General features: G+C 32.6%; 1 protein-coding gene and 1 long non-coding RNA gene across 2 annotated transcripts in view; one reads left to right on the top strand and one right to left on the bottom strand.

Annotated features, from left to right (window-relative positions):
* LOC144966526 (QRFP-like peptide receptor) overlaps window positions 1–26601 on the top strand; it is a 69776-nt gene that overhangs the window by 25251 nt on the left and 17924 nt on the right. The window lies entirely within an intron of this gene.
* Window positions 1098–26601, bottom strand: part of LOC144966527 (uncharacterized) — a 35033-nt gene continuing 9529 nt past the window's right edge. Inside the window, exon 3 of the long non-coding RNA XR_013644231.1 lies at window positions 1098–1268. This is a non-coding gene — a long non-coding RNA (uncharacterized LOC144966527). The remainder of the gene's footprint in view (window positions 1269–26601) is intronic.

Here is a 26601-nt window from a genome sequence, read left to right as displayed (position 1 = left end):
AGTAGTAGTAGTAGTAGTAGTAGTAGTAGTAGTAATAGTAGTAGTAGTAGAAGTAGCAGTAGTAGCAGCAGCAGTAGTAGTAGTAGTAGTAGTAGTAGTAGTAATAGTAGTAGTAGTAGTAGTAGTAGTAGTAGTAGTAGTGGTAGTAGTAGTAGTGGTAGTAGTAGTAGTAGTAGTAGTAGTAGTAGTACTAGTAGTAGTAGTAGTAGAGGTGGCTGAGGAGGAGTAGGGGGAGGAGTAGGATAAGAGATAGGACAATGATAGTAAATAAAAATAGGCAAAATAAATGAACCCAGCAGTGCTACTTTGATAGTGGATGGAAAGTAATGACGATAGACTATTCTCCGTCCTATGAAAAGTGTAGCAAGCAATGTTAGAATTCGTGAAATGGTCCTTGGATGTGGATTTAATGGAGGTCCCAATACCTCAGTTTGTTGATACTCGCTTCACATGCAAAGGGACCAAGATTGATTCCGGATGCAGAGAGAATTTCTTTCTGACTCCCCTGTCCACCCATCAGTGATTAGGTAGCTGAGTCGGTTAGATCTGCGATAAACTACAGACCTATCCAAACTGTCCGATTCACGCTATAAAGACCGGGAAAAACTCCACTCCGTGGACCAACTGGCTCTAAAGAACTACTTAAATAAGATCTCATCTCTCAATCCATCTTGCCTCTTTTATTGGCGGGAAAGAAATGACGATAGACACGTCCGTCCTATCAAAAAGAAAGCAATGATTGTTAGAATTTGATTATAATTAGATTTACTTCGGCTTCATGGACCTTTTGTCTCTGAAGGACTACTACCCAGCCCACATTGGATGATAACGTACGACTAAATGACATCCTGTACAGCAAAGTACTTTTGCTCTAACGTTGCATACGCCCATCAGGACTCAACATATCTTGAGTCTATTAATTTTGATTTCACCTTGAGAGCTGTAATTCTAAAAGAGGCATATAACACTTTGTTATAATTGTCAAGACAATGTGACTAAAATTGACTTTAATTTGGCGTCCCATTACAACATTTTGGCTTTAATTTGGCATCCCATTACAAAATCTTGGCAACGTTATTTGATCGAGGGTAGACAAAGGATGGAAAACAGGCAGCATCTCCGACGAAAAGCGTAATAAAATTGAAAGGTCAGTGGATATCCTGTGATCGTGACGTCGTTGGCACAAAACAAAAGGCTTTTGCTTGTGGGGTAAGAGAGGGGAGCGTGATTTCCAGATGAGTGGGTGGATGAATGACGACGCCTACACACTAGAAAATAGATTAGATAGATTAGCAAATACATTATATAGAGCTACCCCCTATACTGTCGTACTTTTGGAAAATCCATATTATTTAAAAATTTGGCCAGAAAACTCGTTCTTCAAATATCAATCAATTTAAATCACTCACATCTTGGCAAAAAAAAAAAAATAAAAAATAAAAAACAACAACAAAAAAAAAAAATAACTTTCAAAGCTAGGATTTAACGAAGTCCAATTTTTAGAGTTTTTGCCAAGTTGAGAGTCATTTTAATCGATCGATATTTGAAGGACAAGTTTTCTGGCCAAATTTTTAAATATGGGTTTTTCCAGAGTATTGAGGAAATATCAAGTTATACGAGAGTAAGTAATTGAATGTGACCATTAATAATGGCATTTGAATTGGAAGGACCACAGTTAAAATGTAAGATGAAATATGGTACAAAGATAAATCAGTAAAAGAGAGTCTTGATAATTAATTACATGTTGAGGCGGGGTTATAATTTATAATAGTCCGGTCTTAGAAAGGAGAAAGTTGAATAATATACTAAACAGAATAAATGCCATTTATAACACAAATCGATGGTTCTGATAACTTTTAATTTAAACATAGACTTTAAAAAACCTATAAACATATCAAGCGATAAAGATCATCTAATCACATCATCTCATTGGATTATCGTCACATAGTAACCGCATTTTAAAAACCTAAAAATTAAATATCCCTTTATTCATCCCCAAGGGGAAATTTGTCTCTAGGGTCTATTCCAAGGGAAGACTGGAATAACCCAGGCGTCAGCCGCAGAGCAGCGCCGCAAAGTGAGCTAGGGCGAGGTGACTTGCTCAAGGCCACACAACGCAGCGGCGGGTGATTAAACTCGGTAACTTTCGGGTACGAAGCAAAGACCGTACCACTGAGCCACGCTGATCCTTTCGGCATATTAGTACCAAAAAGTAAACGGTTTCATATACAATTTAAAACATCTTGTTTTAGAATGAACAATTCATCCATGTATAAGTAAATGATTTAATCAATTAATCGTTTATGTGTTTGATATTATGTAATTTTAAAGAGCGATTTATGCCGATAACTGTCAAATTCGCCATGAATGTTGATAGTTAAACTTTGAAAATTAATACTATCAACGTAACAAAATAAACAAAGAGCATTTAACTTGTTTTTATAGACCATTAATTCCTAAACGAATGTTGCTTTGAAACCTTCTGCGAAATCACATATATTTGATAGCATAATTATTTGATTTTTATAAAGCTCTATTATAGCATTTGAACGTTAAACGTCTGTTCCATTTTCGGGTAATAAATGCATTATCTTATCGTATTTTAAATAGGGTGGAAATTAGATTATTATTCTTTAATTACAAGCATTTGAGATAAGTATATTATATTATATTATTATTTTTATTATCATTATTATTATTATTATTATTATTATTATTATTATTATTGATGAATCCACTGGTCTTTCATTTGAATCTATTCAATAAAGATATGTAAAGAGGAGAATATATATAGTATATCGTATCAATGTTTTTGTCTCAAGGAAATCGAAATGGCGGCGGCCTTGTTTACTTCCGACACAAAAGTGCACCACTAATTTCATCTTATTTCGCGATTTGTTGATTGAAGACCTATCCTTCGCTTAATATTATATAAAGCATTGTATGATGATTTAGAATTACAAAGAGGCATCAAAAATAATAAACCATCCTGTTGATGAAGTAGAAAGAATTCATGGAAAAGCAATAGAAAGGAAAGCATTCTCAATTACCAACAATAAAAAATCATATTTTATACCATGAATTTGATATTTTGCCATCTGGGAGAAGTTTTTGTCAGATTAAATGTGGAACTAACAAGTATAAATCAACGTTCGTTCCATCAGCAATAAAAATGTTGAATATTTCATATGGTACAGCAAAACCAAGGATTGATGCGTTGACTGATTGACTGATTAATTTGTTTAATGTTAGGCTAGATGAAGTGACCAATTGATAATGATGATAATATTTGGTGTTGAATTGCCAAGAATGTAACGAATTGAAAATGAAATGAAAATGTTGATGTTGTGTATGTCGCATGCGTGAAAGAAAGAGAGGAAGAGAGAGAGAGAGAGAGAGAGAGAGAGAGAGAGAGAGAGAGAGAGAGAGAATGGGTAGGAGTGAGGTGTCTGTTCAATGTTATAGTTATCATATAACGTTATGACAAGTGTAACTAAATGACAAATTGCCATATTTGTGGACAATAAAGATCTATTATTATTATTATTATTATTATTATTATTATTATTATTATTATTATTATTATTATTATTATATATTCATATATATATATTCTCCTCTTGACGTATCTTTATTGAATTGAATCAAATGAAAGACCCCGGTCGGAGAGATAGGACCAGAATCAATTCAGTACCTGCCCAGTGATTCTAAAAACATGATTAAGTAGATGCAATGGATGTCATGATCAATCGTATTAAAAAGCAGCGGTCAGGTCAAGCACAATTCGCAATATTGATTTTTTATCTTTTTAACCAATAAATACTGTAGACATCTGTTATTCTACTATACCTATCTTGATGATCTCCGCCTTTGGCGTGAAACGAAATTATCGAAATGAATCCGGTTTTTAAAGATCTGAAAAAGTGCCTGTGAAACAATGACAGAGAGAGCGAGAAAAAAAATACAAGAAAATAACCATCCCACAAACCAGTCTTCCTCGACTGGAGATCGGACCCTTAGACTTCCTGATTACCGGTCAGACGATGTTATCCCTTTGGTCCCTTTTCTGTGAAACGCATACACCTTTCGTTCATTTTCACGAACACAATTAAACAGTAGATAGATGTTGAATCAAAAGTTTGTTTTCCTTCAAAATAAAGATGCATAAAAGCTACAATCAACGGTAAAGCAACGCTATAAAGTGATCACGTGACGCAGCGCTTCCTCCAAGTGACTCCTTTCAGTATTAAAGTAGAGGGAATAATAAATATTGACCGCAAGCCATCCAATATTTTGAATTATTCCATTCAGCACTGAAAGGAATGCCTCAAGTACTATCAACGTATTGTGGTATTAAGAACAGCTACATCACATTTCATTTTCACGACAATTCAGGGTCAAGTGTTTTATGTTTTGAACAAAACTTCACACACGTTTAAGATGAAGTGAAAATTAAAGATTTAAGTTGTTTGTTGATTAAAGTAATGGAGCTGTAAAATCTTTGTTGTTTTATTATATCTATCGAGAACAGACGGTCGTCAAAAGATACTTTTATTAATTTTTCGTGATTTTCATATTTTAAGGTCTCCATTCAGAGGGCCGAGACTTGGATATTATAATAGGGCTCGTTAACTCCCAACTTCGGTAGATTTCGCAACGCACTTTATAAGCCGCACCACGTTAATAGCACAAAATTACGTGAATTCCTTATGACGTCAACTCAACATCTAAAGATAACAGCATAATTTTTTTTAACTTTAAAAAATATTTATTTTAATAATGAGTTGAGAAAAGACACAAAAATCAGAAATGTAATGAACAAAAAATGGTTACTTGAAAAAAAAAAAGAAATGTATTCTTTTATGATGTGTTATATACAATATTAGCCATTACTAAAAACCTAAAAAGAATCAATATTCTACATTAAATCCCCTGCCCCGAGAGAAGGATAAGCTGAGTCCGCTAAATTATAAATATTAAACCAATTTGAACTGTGTTGATTCCCTCTCGAGGTGGGGTTAGAGGGATAATAAGAGGTCATTTTATTAAGTTCTAACTCCGTTACAAGGGATTATTCGATATCTTAATAAGGATTTAAGGTGTTTTTTTTTGTTTTTGGTTTTATTTATGTGTGTATTGCGAAAGAGGGATATACCGTCTTCACATATATCAAACCATCCATCTTCACGACATTTCACAAGACTTAGAGCTAAGGGCTTAAGCTAAAGCCTTCGTTAACTCAATATCTGAAACTTTCTAATAACAGTACAAGAATTTAAAAGTGAGTAGTGGTCTGTAGCCATCACGGAAACAAAAGAACTCATTGATATAACTATTGAATACGACTCACGATTTACTTTCTTTTGATGGCCGTCGCCTTGATTTGTAACGTATTTGTTTTTGGGTTATTAACAGGCTATGAGTTTTTGAAGGCTACACTAGAGGTCAGTTGATTGCTGATTCGGATAAGCAAGTCTCCACCTGGACGCTTCTAAGTAAAAAACAACTTGACCTTTTATATAGTGCAATATCCACTAAACGTGCTCAAAGCCCTTTACAACGGGTCCCTGACCAACAGCATCAGATAACATTTAGAACGAGACATGACGCCTGTTAGGCGTTATTATACGTTTTTCGACAGAGACAACGCTGTTGACGACCAGGTACTCATTTTACACCGGAGTAGGCTGAGAGAATATGACTAAGCTTTTCCAAGGACTCAGCTATGCGCCGAGCGAGGCTCGAACTCAGTACCTTCCGATCCGAAAGTGAGTGTCATACCACTAGACCACATAGCTCTTTTTATATTTTGCGAAGATCTCGTATTTCAAGCATTGTCGCCGTATTTAACCCCCCCCCCCCCCCTCTGTGCTTCCTCACCGAGCTACTTCGCCTACTTTTTCTTGGCTTCCCTGGTCTTCTTCCGCCTTGGGGATTCCAAGTCAGAGCCTGTCTTGTGATGTTGCGTGCAGTATTCTAAGTGTATGGCCTATCCATTGTAAACCGTATTGGGACTCGGGTTTATTAACTCTCTCCTTACCAGCCATTTTCAGGATTTTCCCCAAAACTTCACACCCAACTAACACAAAAATATTTTTTTTAACACTCAAACAACAGCAGTAAAGTTCTTGCCATACATAATGTCTTTAGCAAAACATGCTCTACAACATACTGTTAATTTTCTTTAAATTTTATGATGTACAAGAAAAATTTGAATAAGAAAAATGTTGGTTGTATCGTAACGAATGTGAAGATTTCCTATAGATGGTAAGGAGAGGGTTAAGGGCTTAACTCTCTTCTTACCGTGCGGCTATGTGGTCTAGTGGTATGACACTCACTTTTGGATCGGAAACGTCCTGGGTTCGAGCTTCGCTCTCGGCGCATAGTTGAGCCCTTGGAAAAGGCTCTTTACTTACTTTTTCTCACCGTACCGGGGTGTAAAATGAGTTCCTGGCCGTTGAAAGCGTTGTATCCGTCCGTTGTGTCTCTGGTGGAAATATTTCACTGTCCTTTATTTCGGAATGTAGCCATGTTTCAGTACCTATGATTATGTCTGGTTTTATGTCTGATATCACATTCCAAAATTCCGGTAGTTTTGGAATTATACTTTGAAAGTTTATGGTCATAGTTTTAAACATGTTTCTCGGTTCACCATTACGGTCACTGTTAGTTTGCCTGTTTGCTATATTAAGCGTGTTATGATTTGAGTTGATTTGGTTATTGATTCTTTTTATTTCATTTGGCCTCATATTGACCCTTCTTCCCCCCTTTGTTGTTATTGTCTTATTTTCACAATCCACGTTCTCATTATGTTTACTTAAGTCCTGCATCCCATCAAAATGATCAGCTGTTGTCATTATGTTTTGTTGATATGTTGATGTGTCGTTTACTATTGGCATGTTGTTGTGAGTGTCGTTGACTGATATGTTGATCAGAGACCTTGGGCACCGTTGTGTGTTATGTACTTTGAGTGCTCTATTAGTATGAAAGGGCGGTGGTCTGTGACCTATTTGAATATTTATTTTTATTTGTTTCCGCACACCACCACAACTTGGTCGTAGCCGCTGGCTATTACTGCTATTATTGTTACCGTGATACCAAGACGATTCTGTGTCATTCCAATAAATGTTGTCGTAATAAGGATAAAAATAGATATGGCACATCGTGACTAAAAATCTTAACGTAAGTGTAAACAATAAATGGCTAGTACAATAATTCAAACAATGGGATCTACACAACTAAAATGTTAATTTATCTAAAAATCCTCTTATGAATTTCCGAGAAATATATAAGTAGTATATACGGTTGTAAATAGTTAGAAACCGTTTTTTGACGGAGGATGAGGATGATTGTTTTTTTACCTGTTAATCGATATGTTGAGTTCGATGATGTATTGAATGGTATTGTTTTGAGTTCGATGCTGTATTGATTGGTATTTTGTTTTGAGTTCGATGATGTATTGATGGGTATTTTGAGTTCGTTGTTGTATAGAGTGGTTTGTTTTTTTGAGTTCGATGTTGTATTGATTGGTATTTTGAGTTCGATTTTGTATTGCAAGGTCATGTGACCTACCTGAGCGTGTGTTTATTGAGTGTTCGATTTGCCATCGATTATGTATCGAATGTTTAATTGCGTAATAATAGGGCTATACAGCTGATTAAAAAGGATCCTATCCCGGTGTTATTAGGTTCCGACTGGTTCACCCGCGCCGCAGCGCCGCAGCGCAAATTGAGGTTACGCAGTACAGTCCAAGGACTCTAACGCTGAGCCGCGTTGTTCTTTTAAATTGGTTTCTTACTCCTGAATCTAATGACTTATTAATTTAATCAATTAAAAGTCCATTGATTCCCTCAAAGGTCAAAGGGCAAATAGCTCAGGCGTCAGCCGCACAGCAGCGCCGCACAAAAAAAATAGGTCAAGGTCATTCAGAGCAGCCGGTAGTCTAAATCATTTTGATTGGTTCTTTCAAATTCTCCGATCTTGATCGGATATCATATTGTCATAGTTTCGTCCGTTTGATTGGTTCTTTGAAATATATTTTTGTCTGGACAGTGTCGTCGTAAAATGAGTGGTCTTGTGAAAGCATTAATTCTCAATGTAGAACCAGATGAAATGTTCCATTGTGTTAGAACCGTGATAGATCATACCCATTGTATACCTTAAAAATGTCTGTTCTAAAAAAGGAAATTAAAAGTTCCCATGGGAACATTTCGTTAATGTGTTTTGCTATTTAAATATAACCTTATACACATCCGGCTTAATGCCACTCAACGCTATTCTCACATCAGTCTTGTTATGATTACAAATAATTACGTTCACAACTGGAAAATATACGTCGGTACTTGACACCATCGGAATGTCTCTCGCACAAATAATTACGCACACATCTGGAAAATAAATGTCTCTCGCGTTCTTCAAACGTACTATCTCGCTTTCATCTTAACCAATTATTTACTTTCCAGCCCTCGCCAGAAAATAATTACCTGTTTTACAGTCGTGAGAAAATATTAGCACTTTCTAAAAAATTCCGCGTAACGGGTAGTCGAACTTGAAACCTTTAAGATACGAAGCAAAGACCACGCCGCTGGACCACGATATCGTATAAGGAGTGTTTATTCAATTCCCAGGTCTGACTCCTGGACTTAGAACTATTTTTTTTTTAAAGAGAATTATTATAAACTTTCCCATGACAAATATCTACAAATCTCATTAGCTTTTGAGCGTGTTTCCACACCCACATCTGGAACACATTTACCCTCCCTGCTTGAGAGTTCACAGGCTTTATCGCCCTCTCTTGTTTATATTTAGATAAACCAGTTTTCAAACAACCTCGAAGATTAAATATCGTGAGAAACAGTCTTGGTATTCGTTTTCTTTCTTACAACTGCACCTGGTGGTTTATTTTACGTTAAAAGTCAAAACCCTACGTTCTGACTGCTTTTTAAAATTATTATTGTTATTTTTTTTTTTTAGATGTTCTCTCGTTTAAATACTGGTTTGTAATACAGTTACATTATTATCACCAGTCTTCTAATCGATAGGATAAAAGTGCGCTACCTAACCTCTAGAAGGGAACATCAATTGGTAGAGCTCTCGCTTTACACACAAAAGGAGTGGGTTCGAGTTTGTTTGTTTTGTTTTGTTGTTTTTATTCCCCTATCCATACAACACAATGATAAGGTAGCTAGGTCTGTTGGATCAAGCTGAAAGTACTTTTCGATAGTACATCTTTATTCCGTTCGTGTTATCACCCAATTGACAACGATGATTAGTTAACAGCGATCATCTCCAAGTGTAACCCCCCTCCATCTTTATATTTTACAGTCTAATTCAATAAATGGAATACAGCTGCTCTAAATAATTAGTTCGAGTTATTTAGTCATTCATCACAAGACTTCGCGAAAACGTTATAGAAAAAAAAATACTATACTATCAACTTAAGTAACTGTGACTGTAATTTTGATTATCTCGCCTCATTGGACACTACATTCTAAATATCTCATTTTATTTTGTGTCACCTCGCCATTACCATCGCATCATGAATTTAAAATTTCTAGCATCAAAAAAAAAATATTCCATTATTTAACTAAAAAATATCTTGATATATACACATCTTCATTAAAAAATAATTATCACGCGTGTCCAATGATGCGACCGTAAAGATAATTTACCCACCAAACGAAGAAGAGATAAATCAAAGATAGTGCAGGCTGTAACAAATACGAGTACATTCGTTTCGTTTCAAGAAGTGAACTCAACACTGAAATTATGATGAACACTTTTATTCGATTCAGATTATTGTTAATAGAAAAACAGATTAAAGTAGATACCATGTCAGTCAAATCCCCTTTCTTCGTATTCCCCCTCCTCTCTTTGAAAACGGATTTTAGAATCGATGATACCAAACGACTATTTTTCGAATTAACAAATTATGATCTGGACTTAATAAACCGTAATCACAGACACGTTAGTAGTTGCATTGTCCTGATTTGGTGATGTCTGTGAATCTTAAATACGAAAATGTCCGAAATAACACGATGTCACGCACAATTTTACTCGCGGTAATCAATGTTGATATATTTTTTTAATAATCATAGGTTCAAACTGACTTAAAATAGGTGTAATATCTCTATACAGATTTAATCATGAGAAGTTTTGTTTAATAGTTAAACGCCTTACCACTTATCAACGAAAGGGATCACCATATGAAATCGACACATGGTTAATTGGTGAATTTAGAAACAAAGTGTCTGTTTGTTGTCACCCTTGTCGTCTCAAACAATCAATTTTAAAGAATTATGTAGTTTTTCCAGTGATTTACTGTACTGGGATGGAAGAATTATCATGTATGGTTGTGTTGTTTTGTTTTTTTTTCTTGGGTCATTTTTCTAAAGCGGGTCTTGTAGTTTGTAATTTCCGTCTTAAATGCCATTTGCTTTATTTTTAAAATAAGACGACGGAGAATTTTATTTAAGGCAATTAAAGTAGGTCTCGTTCTTGTCTAGGTCTGGTAAAATAAATGAGATGACGTCATACACTTAATACAATCCCCGTAGACAATGTTGATATTGTAGAAACCTCCGGTATAGAGATTAGAACATGAATTCGAAATCAAGACGTTTTGGTATGGTAGTTAAACAATCTATCCATCGACCAATTAAAGCCTCTTCACTATGTGAATACGACTTGTAGATGGGTGCAATAGGAGGTGAATGTTTTCATTGAAATTTCACGTAGGATCAATTAAATAGAAATACGACCGATAAGCAATGTCCATGTGTCCACACGAGTTAAACCCAATATCATGTTTTACAGTCATATTCTCTTTACCCAATATCATTTTTGGAAACATTTTGATTGGGTTAATGTAAAATTTACATCTGAATCAAAACTAAAAAGAATTGGTGACAAAAGCTTTTGTAAAACTCCAACAACTTTTAACACACGGACTTATTTAACTTGGCTGCTTTTTAATAAAAAATATTCTTGTCTGATATAATACTTGTACCCGTCATTTTCAACATGCGGCGGGTTTCGTGTTTTGTATCATGGACTTGAATTTTTTTTCGCAGCAAGAAATAAATAAATGAAACACAACAATCATTACAATACACAATATTGATTGATCAATTACTTAATACAATTACATGTCCTTGCCAAGTTACTCACTTCGTGAAATAGATTTTGATGAAAAAAAATGAAAAGACAATTCCATCACTTCATGTCCTATATTATGGTTATCATACCAAGACATAACCTAATTGAAAATGTACAAAAATTTTGTGTAGGAATAGTAAATTTTATAAACCAGGTATACATTATCTCTATTTATGACATTAAACCATGAATGTTTTTAACGCACATTTTCAGGGTTTGACACTATATTTACTGTACTTCTCCAGTAACATTGTCGAAGTTTTTAGATATTTGATACCACAACACTTTTAGATAACAGCTGGTGTTTTTTCCTCAAATTTTATCGATCTGAGCAGATAATATATTTTATCCCAGTGAAACGCTGTCCTAACAGCTGCTATATTTTTTTAAGATGATAACCCAAATGATCAGTAACACCCAATGTGTAAGACGTAGACGTGCAGTCTTTTAGTCGGTAGTGTAATATCATACAAAAACATCTGTCAAATGCGTAGTAATACCTAATGGCGATTTACAAGACGGTCAAAATTTATTAAATAAAAGTTTTCAGGACAGAATATATCAATTGAACCTAAGAAATTAATTTTTTTCAAAGCCAAAATGTGTGTGATGTAATTGATTTTTTAAGCTAAAATTTATGAAATATAAACTCGATAGCAAAAATTTATCTAACCAAAACATTTGAAGTAAAACATTGTTGGCTAAAAATGTGAAGTTAAAGTTTTCTTACCAACATTTGGGAAGTAATCATTTTCAGGTCAAAGTTTATGAAATACAAACTGTATGACAAAAATGTATGAAACTAAAGTGTTTTTTTTATCGGAATAGTGTCTGGTGAAAAAAATAAATAAATAAAAATTAAAAGTTTTGTGGTCAAAATGAGTGAAGTAAAAGATTTTTCGACCAAAATTTATAAAATAAAAGTATGCGTGTAAAAATGTATGAAATGAATACTTTCTATCCAAAATCTATGCAATGAAATGTTTTTAGACCAAAATGTTTGTAGTAGTAGTATCTTGATAAAGTTTATGAATAAAGTATTATTTCTAACAAAAATATGTGAAGCAATAATTTTCCGACCAAATTGTCTGAAATGGACGTTTTCCAATCAAAATGTGAAAAGTAATAATGTTCTGACCCAATAATGAAATGAAAATTTTCTGTCAAAAATTGTATGAAATTAAATTTTTTCTGGTCGAAATGTGTAAAGTAAAAGTTTTCTGACCAAAATATAATAATATTATGACCAACGGTTATGAGATCAGAATACATATTCTCTCCAAATTGTCATTCTATCAAAAAAATTGTATGAAATTTAATTTTCTAATCAAAATGTGTGAAGTAAAAGTTTTCTGGTTAAAAATTGTATGAACGTTTGCCAGCAAAAATGTATGAATGTTTTCTGGCCAAATATATGAAGTAAACAATTTTTTAGGGGGTCAAAAATTATATATTTAGAATATTCTTTTGACAAAATTGTAGGAACGTCAAAACCACTGAAATAAAAGTTTTCAGGATAAATTGTATTAACGAAATTTTCCAGGCAAAATTTTGCGAAGTAACATTTGTCTGACCAAAAGATGTAAAGTATACTTTTTCTGACCAAAATGTGAGAAAATAAAATGTTTTCTACTAGAACTTCATAAGGTAAATGAAACTTTTTTTTTTTTTGGCAAAACGTGTGTAGTAATAGTTTTTCTGTAAATGTATTGCATCATAAATTATTGAAACCGTTACAAAATAAAAGACTTTTCCATGTCTTTCGCTTTTTGAGGCCTTCTCTAGGATTTGACAAAGGCAGAAAGTTTTGAATTTTCAAAGTGCTGACTACTTACCCTGCAGAATTACCATCGACAGAGTAGAGACATAGCAGATATGGCTGGTGATCCTATATTATTACAGACAGAAGCAGAGATGTCCTACAATTGTTGTAGAGGTGCGATGTCGGATACGACACCCAAAGTTTTGCCATAATTTTCAATTTTATTTTGTTACCATTAAAGTATAACGTTTTCAGTCGTCCTTCTAAAATTATCAATGACATGATTAATGTCGATCCCACAAAGGTTATGAGTAAACCTTTGTTCTTCTCCCCGGCAGGGGCCAAATAACCTCAACTACAGGCGTGCGGGCTATCCTTGAACAAGACAGTTCAAACCCTAGTTCAACCTATTTAAAAAAAAAATACTCCTTACAAAACCTAAATGGTTTCGGAAGAGTTTATTCAAAACCTGCAGTTGAAGTTCAATCCTCTCTGTTTCACTCTTTTAGCTCCGAAAGTCGATGGAATCACTTCGTAGTTTAGTAAACCAAAACCAAAATCAAAACCAAAACCAAGGTCAATGTCACCCAAAAGATAAGATAAGGGATATGAAATAGAAATCTCACCAAAACGTGTAAGATTCGAACTATTTCCAATGAAAAAACAGTTTACCAAACCTGCATTTGAATTGCAACCCTCTCTTTTACACTGTTATAGCTCCAAAGGTCGCTTGAATTACTTAGTAGTTTAGTAAACCAAAACCAAAACCAACCCAAAAGATAAAATTAGGGTAATAAAGTGCTAGACGTCGACCCAAAATGAGTGGAGTAAAAATTTTCTCGCAAAATACAGGAAACAAAAGTGATCTGACAAAATACCAAAATGGAAGTTTTCTAACCAATTACGTGTGAAGTAAAATTTTCGTGACAAGAAAATTGTAAAGTTAGAGTTTAAGTTTTCTGGTCAAAATTTATGAAATAAGACTGTTCTGTTCAAAATCTATGAAATTTAGTTTTATAATGAAAAAGAATTAATGAAATGAAGACTGTACACGCTAAAATGTATGAGAAAAAATATTCTGAACAAAATGTTTGAAATGAAAGTTTTCAAGATAAATTTTATTGCGTAATATTTTATATCTGAATAATATAAATGTACATAACGTTTATAGCTAAATTTTATGAACTAGCTTTTTGTTGTTGCTTTTTTTTATTCTAATGTGTGAAGTAAAAGTTTTGGGCCCCAAAAAAATATTGTAAAGTAAAAGCAAAAGTTTTTCTGGCCAAATTGTGTACAATATAACTTTCCTGGCCAAAATTGATGAAATGAAAATTTTCTGTCCATATAATGTATGAAACGTTATCTTTCTGGTCAAAATGTATGAAGTAACGGTTTTCCGGGTAAAACACATGAATTAAAAGTTTGCTTGCAAAAAATGTGTACAATAAAATTTTTCTGGCTAAAGTATATAAAGTAACATTTTTTTGGCTAAAATGTACGATGTAGCGGTTTTCAGGACAAAATGTGTGAAGTTAAAGTTTCATAGCCCGAAATGTGTTATATAAATTATCAGTCAAAAAACCTGTGAAATAAAAATTTTAGGGTCAAAATTTAGGAAATTAAATTTTTCTAGCCAAAATGTATGAAATGTAAGGGTTTTTTTTACCAAAATGTGTATAGTAGAAATTTGTTGCTATGATAAAATCAATGTTTTGTGTGTGTCTGTGTGTGTGTGTGTGTGTGTGTGTGTGTGTGTGTGTGTGTTTCCCCCAAAAAATTATGAAATGCACGTGTTCTCGTCCTCAACGCAAAACAATTTCTTGTCAAAATTATAAAATAACTGTTTTCAAGCCAAAATATATAAATTGAAAGTTTTCTGACCAATGTAGATAATTGAAGTAATATATTTTTGGTCAAAGTAATTGAAGTAAAGGTTTTCTGGCAAAATATATATGAAATGAAAGTTTTCCGGTCGATATATTTGAGATAAAAGTTTTCTTGTCAATATGTGTTTAGTAATATTTTGATGACAAGATTAATGGGGTTTGTTTTTTTTAACCCAAATTTATGAAAAGAAAGTTTTCTAACCCCAAAAGGCGAAGAGAAATCTTGTTCTGGTCAAATCGTATAACATCAGTTTTCTGACCAAAATGTTTGATATGAAAGTTTTCTAGTCAAAATATTCCAAGTCAAAGTTTGTTGGGTTTTTTTTATTTATTTTTTTTTTTTAATTTGTTTATCATTTTTTTTTTTGCTGTTTCTTTCGAAATATTTATCTATTTATATATTTATTTTTTATTTGTTTTTTGTTTTGTTTTGATTTTTCTTTTGTCCCAAAATACATAAAGTAAAAGTTAGCTGGTCAAAATATATGAAATTTAAAAAAAATCTGAATGAAGTACGTGAAATAAACTTTTCTGGTCAAAATATAGGTTACTAGCGATTTTTGATGTTTCTTTAATAAAGCAGGTGGTCGGTTAACGAGGTCAAGAGATTTTCTTAAAGATCATTTGAAACCGCCAAAAAAAATCTGATTGAAGTACGTGAAATAAACTTTTCTGGTCAAAATGGCGGTTTCAAATGATCTTTAAGAAAATCTCTTGACCTCGTTAACCGACCACCTGCTTTATTAAAGAAACATCAAAAATCGCTAGTAACCTATATTTTGACCAGAAAAGTTTATTTCACGTACTTCAATCAGATTTTTTTTAAATTTCATATATTTTGACCAGCTAACTTTTACTTTATGTATTTTGGGACAAAAGAAAAATCAAAACAAAACAAAAAACAAATGAAAAATAAATATATAAATAGATAAATATTTCGAAAGAAACAGCAAAAAAAAATGATAAACAAATTTTAAAAAAAAAATAAATAAATAAAAAAACCCAACAAACTTTGACTTGGAATATTTTGACTAGAAAACTTTCATATCAAACATTTTGGTCAGAAAACTGATGTTATACGATTTGACCAGAACAAGATTTCTCTTCGCCTTTTGGGGTTAGAAAACTTTCTTTTCATAAATTTGGGTTAAAAAAAAACAAACCCCATTAATCTTGTCATCAAAATATTACTAAACACATATTGACAAGAAAACTTTTATCTCAAATATATCGACCGGAAAACTTTCATTTCATATATATTTTGCCAGAAAACTTTTACTTCAATTACTTTGACCAAAAATATATTACTTCAATTATCTACATTGGTCAGAAAACTTTCAATTATATATTTTTGGCTTGAAAACAGTTATTTTATAATTTTGACAAGAAATTGTTTTGCGTTGAGGACGAGAACACGTGCATTTCATAATTTTTTGGGGGAAACACACACACACACACAGACACACACAAAACATTGATTTTATCATAGCAACAAATTTCTACTATACACATTTTGGTAAAAAAAAAACCTTACATTTCATACATTTTGGCTAGAAAAATTTAATTTCCTAAATTTTGACCCTAAAATTTTTATTTCACAGGTTTTTTGACTGATAATTTATATAACACATTTCGGGCTATATAACTTCACACATTTTGTCCTGAAAACCGCTACATCGTACATTTTAGCCAAAAAAATGTTACTTTATATACTTTAGCCAGAAAACTTTTATTGTACACATTTTTGCAAGCAAACTTTTAATTCATGTGTTTTACCCGGAAAACCGTTACTTCATACATTTTGACCAGAAAGATAACGTTTCATACATTATATGGACAGAAAATTTTCATTTCATCAATTTTGGCCAGGAAAGTTATATTGTACACAATTTGGCCAGAAAAACTTTTGCTTTTACTTTACAATATTTTTTTGGGGCCCAAAACTTTTACTTCACACATTAGAATAAAAAAAAGCAACAACAAAAAGCTAGTTCATAAAATTTAGCTATAAACGTTATGTACATTTATATTATTCAGATATAAAATATTACGCAATAAAATTTATCATGAAAACTTTCATTTCAAACATTTTGTTCAGAATATTTTTTCTCATACATTTTAGCGTGTACAGTCTTCATTTCATTAATTCTTTTTCATTATAAAACTAAATTTCATAGATTTTGAACAGAACAGTCTTATTTCATAAATTTTGACCAGAAAACTTAAACTCTAACTTTACAATTTTCTTGTCACGAAAATTTTACTTCACACGTAATTGGTTAGAAAACTTCCATTTTGGTATTTTTGTCAGATCACTTTTGTTTCCTGTATTTTGCGAGAAAATTTTTACTCCACTCATTTTGGGTCGACGTCTAGCACTTTATTACCCTAATTTTATCTTTTGGGTTGGTTTTGGTTTTGGTTTACTAAACTACTAAGTAATTCAAGCGACCTTTGGAGCTATAACAGTGTAAAAGAGAGGGTTGCAATTCAAATGCAGGTTTGGTAAACTGTTTTTTCATTGGAAATAGTTCGAATCTTACACGTTTTGGTGAGATTTCTATTTCATATCCCTTATCTTATCTTTTGGGTGACATTGACCTTGGTTTTGGTTTTGATTTTGGTTTTGGTTTACTAAACTACGAAGTGATTCCATCGACTTTCGGAGCTAAAAGAGTGAAACAGAGAGGATTGAACTTCAACTGCAGGTTTTGAATAAACTCTTCCGAAACCATTTAGGTTTTGTAAGGAGTATTTTTTTTTTTTAAATAGGTTGAACTAGGGTTTGAACTGTCTTGTTCAAGGATAGCCCGCACGCCTGTAGTTGAGGTTATTTGGCCCCTGCCGGGGAGAAGAACAAAGGTTTACTCATAACCTTTGTGGGATCGACATTAATCATGTCATTGATAATTTTAGAAGGACGACTGAAAACGTTATACTTTAATGGTAACAAAATAAAATTGAAAATTATGGCAAAACTTTGGGTGTCGTATCCGACATCGCACCTCTACAACAATTGTAGGACATCTCTGCTTCTGTCTGTAATAATATAGGATCACCAGTCATATCTGCTATGTCTCTACTCTGTCGATGGTAATTCTGCAGGGTAAGTAGTCAGCACTTTGAAAATTCAAAACTTTCTGCCTTTGTCAAATCCTAGAGAAGGCCTCAAAAAGCGAAAGACATGGAAAAGTCTTTTATTTTGTAACGGTTTCAATAATTTATGATACAATACATTTACAGAAAAACTATTACTACACACGTTTTGCCAAAAAAAAAAAGTTTCATTTACCTTATGAAGTTCTAGTAGAAAACATTTTATTTTCTCACATTTTGGTCAGAAAAAGTATACTTTACATCTTTTGGTCAGACAAATGTTACTTCGCAAAATTTTGCCTGGAAAATTTCGTTAATACAATTTATCCTGAAAACTTTTATTTCAGTGGTTTTGACGTTCCTACAATTTTGTCAAAAGAATATTCTAAATATATAATTTTTGACCCCCTAAAAAATTGTTTACTTCATATATTTGGCCAGAAAACATTCATACATTTTTGCTGGCAAACGTTCATACAATTTTTAACCAGAAAACTTTTACTTCACACATTTTGATTAGAAAATTAAATTTCATACAATTTTTTGATAGAATGACAATTTGGAGAGAATATGTATTCTGATCTCATAACCGTTGGTCATAATATTATTATATTTTGGTCAGAAAACTTTTACTTTACACATTTCGACCAGAAAAATTTAATTTCATACAATTTTTGACAGAAAATTTTCATTTCATAATTGGGTCAGAACATTATTACTTTTCACATTTTGATTGGAAAACGTCCATTTCAGACAATTTGGTCGGAAAATTATTGCTTCACATATTTTTGTTAGAAATAATACTTTATTCATAAACTTTATCAAGATACTACTACTACAAACATTTTGGTCTAAAAACATTTCATTGCATAGATTTTGGATAGAAAGTATTCATTTCATACATTTTTACACGCATACTTTTATTTTATAAATTTTGGTCGAAAAATCTTTTACTTCACTCATTTTGACCACAAAACTTTTAATTTTTATTTATTTATTTTTTTCACCAGACACTATTTCGATAAAAAAAAACACTTTAGTTTCATACATTTTTGTCATACAGTTTGTATTTCATAAACTTTGACCTGAAAATGATTACTTCCCAAATGTTGGTAAGAAAACTTTAACTTCACATTTTTAGCCAACAATGTTTTACTTCAAATGTTTTGGTTAGATAAATTTTTGCTATCGAGTTTATATTTCATAAATTTTAGCTTAAAAAATCAATTACATCACACACATTTTGGCTTTGAAAAAAATTAATTTCTTAGGTTCAATTGATATATTCTGTCCTAAAAACTTTTATTTAATAAATTTTGACCGTCTTGTTAATCGCCATTAGGTATTACTACGCATTTGACAGATGTTTTTGTATGATATTACACTACCGACTAAAAGACTGCACGTTTACGTCTTACACATTGGGTGTTACTGATCATTTGGGTTATCATCTTAAAAAAATATAGCAGCTGTTAGGACAGCGTTTCACTGGGATAAAATATATTATCTGCTCAGATCGATAAAATTTGAGGAAAAAACACCAGCTGTTATCTAAAAGTGTTGTGGTATCAAATATCTAAAAACTTCGACAATGTTACTGGAGAAGTACAGTAAATATAGTGTCAAACCCTGAAAATGTGCGTTAAAAACATTCATGGTTTAATGTCATAAATAGAGATAATGTATACCTGGTTTATAAAATTTACTATTCCTACACAAAATTTTTGTTACATTTTCAATTAGGTTATGTCTTGGTATGATAACCATAATATAGGACATGAAGTGATGGAATTGTCTTTTCATTTTTTTTTTCATCAAAATCTATTTCACGAAGTGAGTAACTTGGCAAGGACATGTAATTGTATTAAGTAATTGATCAATCAATATTGTGTATTGTAATGATTGTTGTGTTTCATTTATTTATTTCTTGCTGCGAAAAAAAATTCAAGTCCATGATACAAAACACGAAACCCGCCGCATGTTGAAAATGACGGGTACAAGTATTATATCAGACAAGAATATTTTTTATTAAAAAGCAGCCAAGTTAAATAAGTCCGTGTGTTAAAAGTTGTTGGAGTTTTACAAAAGCTTTTGTCACCAATTCTTTTTAGTTTTGATTCAGATGTAAATTTTACATTAACCCAATCAAAATGTTTCCAAAAATGATATTGGGTAAAGAGAATATGACTGTAAAACATGATATTGGGTTTAACTCGTGTGGACACATGGACATTGCTTATCGGTCGTATTTCTATTTAATTGATCCTACGTGAAATTTCAATGAAAACATTCACCTCCTATTGCACCCATCTACAAGTCGTATTCACATAGTGAAGAGGCTTTAATTGGTCGATGGATAGATTGTTTAACTACCATACCAAAACGTCTTGATTTCGAATTCATGTTCTAATCTCTATACCGGAGGTTTCTACAATATCAACATTGTCTACGGGATTGTATTAAGTGTATGACGTCATCTCATTTATTTTACCAGACCTAGACAAGAACGAGACCTACTTTAATTGCCTTAAATAAAATTCTCCGTCGTCTTATTTTAAAAAATAAAGCAAATGGCATTTAAGACGGAAATTACAAACTACAAGACCCGCTTTAGAAAAATGACCCAAGAAAAAAAAAACAAAACAACACAACCATACATGATAATTCTTCCATTCCAGTACAGTAAATCACTGGAAAAACTACATAATTCTTTAAAATTGATTGTTTGAGACGACAAGGGTGACAACAAACAGACACTTTGTTTCTAAATTCACCAATTAACCATGTGTCGATTTCATATGGTGATCCCTTTCGTTGATAAGTGGTAAGGCGTTTAACTATTAAACAAAACTTCTCATGATTAAATCTGTATAGAGATATTACACCTATTTTAAGTCAGTTTGAACCTATGATTATTAAAAAAATATATCAACATTGATTACCGCGAGTAAAATTGTGCGTGACATCGTGTTATTTCGGACATTTTCGTATTTAAGATTCACAGACATCACCAAATCAGGACAATGCAACTACTAACGTGTCTGTGATTACGGTTTATTAAGTCCAGATCATAATTTGTTAATTCGAAAAATAGTCGTTTGGTATCATCGATTCTAAAATCCGTTTTCAAAGAGAGGAGGGGAATACGAAGAAAGGGGATTTGACTGACATGGTATCTACTTTAATCTGTTTTTCTATTAACAATAATCTGAATCGAATAAAAGTGTTCATCATAATTTTAGTGTTGAGTTCACTTCTTGAAACGAAACGAATGTACTCGTATTTGTTACAGCCTGCACTATCTTTGATTTATCTCTTCTTCGTTTGGTGGGTAAATTATCTTTACGGTCGCATCATTGGACACGCGTGATAATTATTTTTTAATGAAGATGTGTATATATCAAGATCTTTTTTAGTTAAATAATGGAATTTTTTTTTTTTTGATGCTAGAAATTTTAAATTCATGATGCGATGGTAATGGCGAGGTGACACAAAATAAAATGAGATATTTAGAATGTAGTGTCCAATGAGGCGAGATAATCAAAATTACAGTCACAGTTACTTAAGTTGATAGTATAGTATTTTTTTTTTCTATAACGTTTTCGCGAAGTCTTGTGATGAATGACTAAATAACTCGAACTAATTATTTAGAGCAGCTGTATTCCATTTATTGAATTAGACTGTAAAATATAAAGAAGGAGGGGGGTTACACTTGGAGATGATCGCTGTTAACTAATCATCGTTGTCAATTGGGTGATAACACGAACGGAATAAAGATGTACTATCGAAAAGTACTTTCAGCTTGATCCAACAGACCTAGCTACCTTATCATTGTGTTGTATGGATAGGGGAATAAGAACAACAAAACAAAACAAACAAACTCGAACCCACTCCTTTTGTGTGTAAAGCGAGAGCTCTACCAATTGATGTTCCCTTCTAGAGGTTAGGTAGCGCACTTTTATCCTATCGATTAGAAGACTGGTGATAATAATGTAACTGTATTACAAACCAGTATTTAAACGAGAGAACATCTAAAAAAAAAAAATAACAATAATAATTTTAAAAAGCAGTCAGAACGTAGGGTTTTGACTTTTAACGTAAAATAAACCACCAGGTGCAGTTGTAAGAAAGAAAACGAATACCAAGACTGTTTCTCACGATATTTAATCTTCGAGGTTGTTTGAAAACGGGTTTATCTAAATATAAACACGAGAGGGCGATAAAGCCTGTGAACTCTCAAGCAGGGAGGGTAAATGTGTTCCAGATGTGGGTGTGGAAACACGCTCAAAAGCTAATGAGATTTGTAGATATTTGTCATGGGAAAGTTTATAATAAGGCTGTCATTATTCCCAGACGCCTGTCTGGGGATAATAAAAATTCGTTATCCCCAGACAGGTGTCTGGGGATAACCAATTTTTGTTATCCCCAGACAACTGTCTGAGGATACTATCCCCAGACGCATGTAGCAAGTGGGCAGAAAGATTTTATGCAAAATGCCAAACTAGGCGTGAAAAATACCAAATATTCTGGAAAAAATACTAGTGGTTGTGTCCCAAAACAGTTAATATATCAAGTGATATTTAACACAAGATGAAAGTAAATAGTGATCAAATGTCAAATCCAGCTCTTTTTTAAAAAATATTTTAAAGCAAATGGATCAGTGAAATTTCTTTTGTTACTTTGATCTGAAAACGTCAAACTGGCAATTCGACTTTTTATTTTCAACCAGGAAGAAAGTTGTTAATCATCAAATCTGTTCATAGTCCACCAACCATTTAAATTTTCATTACCAACCTACCTGTTAACTTTATTGATCATCTCTTGTTTCTATAATTTGCTCATTCTGGCCACAATTTTGGGGACGACCGGGAATAATTTTTATGTCGCGGACGAATTCCTAGGCCATGGTGTTGTTCGCCCCAAAGCCCAAAACCCACACCTGTTATTTCCTGTCTGCTTCGCACAAGACAATACAATTTAGTATCACACGTCCACAAAACTAGATCCAACAACATATTTTTATTCGAATCAGAGATGAAAATAACTACCAAAACAAGGAATCAAAAATGGTGGAAATATGTTTAGCTCATATATGAATTTAAAATATTCCGATAGCGGTGTGGATAGGCAGCTCAGTGGGTAAGGCCACCTTTCATTTTACTCCTTTTAGCTGCACAGATTCGACCCAGTCGCGAACGCCCCCCCCCCCCCCCCACTCATTTTTTTTTTTTTTTTTACTTTTCTTTCTTTCTTCCCAATTGATTTTCATTGTTTTCACTTTTGTTCCGAGTTCCGAGCAAGAGTTTTTTTTTAATCAGTTGAATTTTTTATTTCTCCGATAATATTATTTCATTATTTAATTTGCTCTCGATCTATTATTGTTTTTTTTTGTTTTGGTCAATGATAATAATAATAATAATAATAATAATAATAATAATAATAATAATAATAATAATAATAATAATAATAATAATAATAATAATAATAATAATAATAATAATAATAATAATAATAATAATAATGATGATAATTGTAATATTTGTTATTATTATTACTGTTACCATCATAATCATTATTATATTATTATCAATAATAGTATTATTTTTATTATTAATACTCTTATTATCATACTATTACTATTATTATTATTATTATTATTATTATTATTATTATTATTATTATTATTATTATTATTATTATTATTATTATTATTATTATTATTATTATTATTATTATTATTATTGTTATTATAATAATAATTATTATTATTATTATTATTATTATTATTATTATTATTATTATTATTATTATTATTATTATTATTATTATTATTATTATTATTATTATTATTATTATTATTATTATTATTATTATTATTATTGTTAACACTATTCCCTGCTCCGAGGGAAATCTCTCTTTTTCTTTTTTCTTTTTTATATTTTGACCTAAACCTTAGAGTTTTTTGTTTGCTAAACCTTTATGTAAATGTTCCGTTTCTGAGCATGAATTTCTTAAATTGTTTTTATTTTTAAAACAATTATTGTTTTTATGTTTAAAACACTTATTGTTTTTTTTTTCTCCTCTATCTGACCATTTGGTCGCTCTCTGAATATTTCTGTTTGTTTGCTTTTTAATTATTTATTCTTTTTAGACACTATTTGAGATCGGAGTGGGGACGAATTTATTTGCTAGAAACTAGAAAAAAACAAGAGAGAGAGAGAGAGAGAGAGAGAGAGAGAGAGAGAGAGAGAGAGAGAGAGAGTTTAATAATAAAAAAAAAGAGGTGGGGGGAGGATGGATGGGACATTTATCCCTTTCAACGTTCTGTAAAAAGAAGACGGAATTTAAAAAAAAAAAAAAAAAGTGACGTTACCAGGATTTGAACCCACAACGTCGATTATGGTCAAACTTCCAGGGCAGACGACTAAACCATTCGGCCATGACACCCACTTCGAAGTCGACGCATATTGTGTATATGTAGTAACAACTGATTTCAATGTTGGTTAATTTTATGTTTTTATAGATATTTTATTAACTTTCCCTATTTCTATGTGTATCTGGAAACATTCCATATTCTGGAATGTGGATAATTGTTTAAAAGAGCGGAGTTTCAAATATGCGTCTGGGGATAATAAAAATTCGTTATCCCCAGACAGGTGTCTGGGGATAACAAATTTTTATTATCCCCAGACAGGTGTCTGGGGATAATCACAGCGTTATAATAATTCTCTTTAAAAAATAAAAAAAAAGTTCTAAGTCCAGGAGTCAGACCTGGGAATTGAATAAACACTCCTTATACGATAGCGTGGTCCAGCGGCGTGGTCTTTGCTTTGTATGTTAAAGGTTTCAAGTTCGACTACCCGTTACGCGGAATTTTTTAGAAAGTGCTAATATTTTCTCACGACTGTAAAACAGGTAATTATTTTCTGGCGAGGGCTGGAAAGTAAATAATTGGTTAAGATGAAAGCGAGATAGTACGTTTGAAGAACGCGAGAGACATTTATTTTCCAGATGTGTGCGTAATTATTTGTGCGAGAGACATTCCGATGGTGTCAAGTACCGACGTATATTTTCCAGTTGTGAACGTAATTATTTGTAATCATAACAAGGCTGATGTGAGAATAGCGTTGAGTGGCATTAAGCCGGATGTGTATAAGGTTATATTTAAATAGCAAAACACATTAACGAAATGTTCCCATGGGAACTTTTAATTTCCTTTTTTAGAACAGACATTTTTAAGGTATACAATGGGTATGATCTATCACGGTTCTAACACAATGGAACATTTCATCTGGTTCTACATTGAGAATTAATGCTTTCACAAGACCACTCATTTTACGACGACACTGTCCAGACAAAAATATATTTCAAAGAACCAATCAAACGGACGAAACTATGACAATATGATATCCGATCAAGATCGGAGAATTTGAAAGAACCAATCAAAATGATTTAGACTACCGGCTGCTCTGAATGACCTTGACCTATTTTTTTTGTGCGGCGCTGCTGTGCGGCTGACGCCTGAGCTATTTGCCCTTTGACCTTTGAGGGAATCAATGGACTTTTAATTGATTAAATTAATAAGTCATTAGACTCAGGAGTAAGAAACCAATTTAAAAGAACAACGCGGCTCAGCGTTAGAGTCCTTGGACTGTACTGCGTAACCTCAATTTGCGCTGCGGCGCTGCGGCGCGGGTGAACCAGTCGGAACCTAATAACACCGGGATAGGATCCTTTTTAATCAGCTGTATAGCCCTATTATTACGCAATTAAACATTCGATACATAATCGATGGCAAATCGAACACTCAATAAACACACGCTCAGGTAGGTCACATGACCTTGCAATACAAAATCGAACTCAAAATACCAATCAATACAACATCGAACTCAAAAAAACAAACCACTCTATACAACAACGAACTCAAAATACCCATCAATACATCATCGAACTCAAAACAAAATACCAATCAATACAGCATCGAACTCAAAACAATACCATTCAATACATCATCGAACTCAACATATCGATTAACAGGTAAAAAAACAATCATCCTCATCCTCCGTCAAAAAACGGTTTCTAACTATTTACAACCGTATATACTACTTATATATATCACAATGTAGAATAAAACTTTATTAAAACGACTGTATAAAAATATTTCAGACTTTTGTTTTAGAAATCAATAAAAATCACACAATTAGGGACAGAAATAACAACACGGCTGCCGGTTAGGCGAACTATACACTCAGCCATGATCGTGTATTATACTCTGATGCAAAGGAAAAAGCAGACATACTTAATAACCAATTCTGCTCTGTTTTTGCTTCAAAAGCTCATACCAAAATTACCACTCAACAACTACAAGGCGAAGAAAACGATTCCAAAACTATGGCCGAAAACAATGTGACAGAAGAGGGCGTTTCCAAACTCCTCGCCACTCTAGATCCAAAGAAAGCATGTGGCCCAGACAAAATACCATCCCGTCTCTTAAAGATATTGAGTAACGAATTTGCACCTGCCCTCACACATTTGTTCAAACTCTCTCTTGAAACGGGAGACATACCAATTGTTTGGAAGCACGCTCTTGTCCAACCCATCTACTAGAAAGGTGATAGAAGCAGGGCTCAAAACTACCATACAATTTCATTAACTTGCATTTGCTGCAAACTGTTGGAGCATATAATGAGATCCTCAATA

This window comes from Berghia stephanieae, chromosome 2 (genome assembly GCF_034508935.2).
Source record: "Berghia stephanieae isolate SIO BIC M18660-M18661 chromosome 2, UCSD_Bste_1.3, whole genome shotgun sequence".
Lineage (NCBI taxonomy): Eukaryota > Metazoa > Mollusca > Gastropoda > Nudibranchia > Aeolidiidae > Berghia > Berghia stephanieae.
This window is presented reverse-complemented; position numbering and strand designations above follow the sequence as displayed.